The sequence below is a fragment of the Melitaea cinxia genome, chromosome 4, assembly GCF_905220565.1.
Source record: "Melitaea cinxia chromosome 4, ilMelCinx1.1, whole genome shotgun sequence".
NCBI lineage: Eukaryota > Metazoa > Arthropoda > Insecta > Lepidoptera > Nymphalidae > Melitaea > Melitaea cinxia.
In genome coordinates this window covers 4463329-4466629 of record NC_059397.1, presented here as the reverse complement: position 1 = coordinate 4466629, position 3301 = coordinate 4463329, and the positions used below count along the sequence as shown (strand labels likewise).

Genomic DNA, 3301 nt, shown 5'->3' with positions numbered 1-3301 from the left:
GTCCTCAGGGTTTTGACTATCTTACTTGCTACGGGATCACAACACAACTTGAGAGCAATATTTATTATTTATCAGTAATATTCAGTTCTGTTGACATCATTTCTCAGTCAGGATGTTCCCGATTTTTAGCTACATATTTTTTTCAACCAAGTAATCTATAATATAATATATATAAACGCGAAAGGTCACTCACTCATCACGAAATCTCCGAAACTATAACACCTACTAACTTGAAATTTGGCAGGTAGGTTCCTTATAAGACGTAGGCATCCGCTAAGAACGGATTTTACGAAACTCGACCCCTAAGGGGGTAAAACGGGGGTTGGAAGTTTGTATGAAAGTCCTATGTTTTTGAAGTAAGAGACTTGAAATTTAAAATGTATGCTCTATAGATGGTGAGAAGGTGTCCAAATAATATATCTTTAGAAATAAACTCCCTTTTGGGGTTAAAACTGGGGATGGTACGCTGACTCACTCATCGCAAAATCTCCGAAACTATAATGGCTACAAACTTGAAATTTGGCAGGAAGGCTCCTTATAGAGCGTAGACATCCGCTAAGAACGGATTTTACAAAATTCGTCTCGTAAAGGGGTAAAACGGGGGTTGAAAGTTTGTGTGAAAGTCCCATGTTTTTGAAGTAAGAGACTTGAAATTTAAAATGTATGCCTTATAGATGATAAGAAGGTGTCCAAATAAAGTGTCTTTAGAAATCAACTCCCTTTTGGGGTTAAAACGGGGGATGGTAGGTTTACTCACTCATCACGAAATCTCCGAAACTATAACACCTACAAACTTGAAATTTGGCAGATAGGCTCCTTTAGAGCTTAAACATTCGCTAAGAATGGGTTTTACGAAATTCGACCCCTAAGGGGGTAAAACGTGGGTTGGAAGTTTGTATGAAAGTCCTATGTTTTTGAAGTAAGAGACTTGAAATTTAAAATGTACGCTCTTTAGATAGTGAGAAGGTGTCCAAATAATGTATCTTTAGAAATCAACTCCTTTCTGGGGTTAAAACCGGGAATGGTAGGTTGACTCCCTCATTACGAAATCTCCGAAACTATAACAGCTACAAACTTGAAATTTGGCAAGTAGGTTCCTTGTAGGGCGTAAACATTTGCTAAGAGCTGATTTTATGAAACTCGACCCTTAAAGGGCTAAAACGGGGGTTGGAAGTTTGTATGAAAGTCCTATGTTTTTGAAGTAAGAGATTTGAAATTTAAAATGTATGCTCTATAGACGGTAGAAAGGTGACCAAATAATGTATCTTTAGAAATCAACTCTCTTTTGGAGTTAAAACGGGGGATGGTAGGTTGACACACTCATCACGAAACCTCCGAAACTATAACTGCTACAATATTTTAATGTTCACACGGGGATTAACGCGAACAAAAATTTTTAAGGTAAAATATATCCTCCTATAGACTCCTGTCTGCCTGCGACCACGGCTGGTGTAACCTGGCCGAAACGTCAGGCCTCAAGGTAATATATTTTACCTTAAAAAATTTTGTTCGCGTTAATCCCCATGTGAACATTAAAATATAATAATGCAACGCGAAAGTTTAAAAGTTGTTATAACAGCTACAAACTTGAAATTTAGCAGGTAGGGTAGGTAGGTAGGGTCCTTATGGGGTGTAAACATCCGCTAAGAACTAATTTTACGAAAATCTCTATAGATGGTGAGGAGGTGTCCAAATAATGCATCGTAATCTATATATATAAAAGAGAAAGGTCACTGACTCACTCATCACGAGAACTCAAAAACCGCTGGATGGTCTAACCATCCAGGTTGGACAAAGATAAAGTTTGGCAGGGATGTAGATTATAGTTAGCAGACGTCCGCTAAGAACGGATTTTACGATATTCCATCGCTAAGGGGTTGGTAGTTTGTATGAAACATATACAGCTTGAAAATAAAACCAAAAATGTGGTGTATAGAGAGGTTTTATAAAAATAACTATTAAATTATACTAAATTGTGCCTTTTAAAAAGTTACTCAGTTTGATAAGCATTTCAAGTGACTGAAATAAAAAATTAATTGCGTTAAACATCTTAATAGTAATACATATCTTCATAACCACGAGGACGTAATCGCGGGCAACAGTTAATGTATTATAAGTCCCCAAAAGTGTCTGTGATCGATTCGCTCAAAATTTATTGAACGGATTTTCATGCGGTTACACCATTGTAGAGAGGGCTCCACCATTGGCAAGAGGAAGGTTTACGGAACGGCTAAGCCGATTTTGATGAGAGTTTCACTGGAAGTTTGCCGGCAAAACTTTGTGACACACTAATTTCAACGCGGGCGAAGCCGCGGGCACAGCTAGTCTTATATATATATAATTCTCGTGTTAAAATACTCCTCCAAAACGGATGGACCGACTTTTATTAAATTTTGTGTAAATATCGGATAGGTCTGAGAATCGGCCAACATCTATTTTTCATACCCCTAAGTTATAAGGGGGGGGGATTAAGGGGGTTAATAGCATACTTCTATGGCAAAACAACGTTTGCGGGGTCACCTTGTAATCGATATAAAATAAAAAGGTTTAATACGTGACTCATAAATATATGCCACTTTTTGTCAAAAGTTACTGTAACACATTTTCGTATAATTACAACGTCTGTACAAACTTATTACACGCGTGTGTACTTTAAAGCCGAGTTAGTAACTTGAAATTCAATACAAAGTAAAGAGAAACACGGGTAAGTTAGCATCATTTCAAACAGCTATGTAAATATAGGCAACTCCAGTAATTTTCTTTGATACATGAGATTTGGTTTTCTTTAATTATGATTTTAATACGGATTTGTTGGTAAATAACGAGTGATTTATATAGTAGCTATCTTCTTTATATATGTATAAGTATATAATACTAAAAAAAGAAAGAAACATAGAATTTCTGTCTTGCTATTAAGTATGGTCCTATAGACATTACTAGAGACTATTCATTAGATCTCGTTGTACTTTAAATGGGATGGACAAGACAAGCTATCAGCTTTCAAATTAAAAAAAAAAAAAAGTCAAAATCAGTACACGCAGAAAAAAGTTACGAGGTAACTCACATAAAAAAAGAAAAAAAGAAAAATACACTTGAATTTAGAACCTCCTTATTGAGACGGTTAAAAATAATAGTCAATCTGTTTTTGCTAAACAATATATTGTCGTACATAAAAATGCGGTATTTATGCGATACAAAATCGTAGTCGTTGACGTGTCCTTGTGGTAAAATTAGAAGGATTAAGTCAACGTCTGGAGCAAAGCTCTGTAAACTTTTATGTATGAAATAAATAAATAATTAA

General features: G+C 35.7%; 1 long non-coding RNA gene across 1 annotated transcript; it reads left to right on the top strand.

The window, feature by feature from the left end:
• The first annotated feature begins 2522 nt into the window (after positions 1–2522).
• LOC123669876 lies at positions 2523–3006 on the top strand. Its single transcript, XR_006745817.1, has 2 exons — positions 2523–2858; positions 2897–3006. It is a non-coding gene; the product is annotated as an uncharacterized LOC123669876 (long non-coding RNA).
• The last annotated feature ends 295 nt before the right edge of the window (positions 3007–3301 follow it).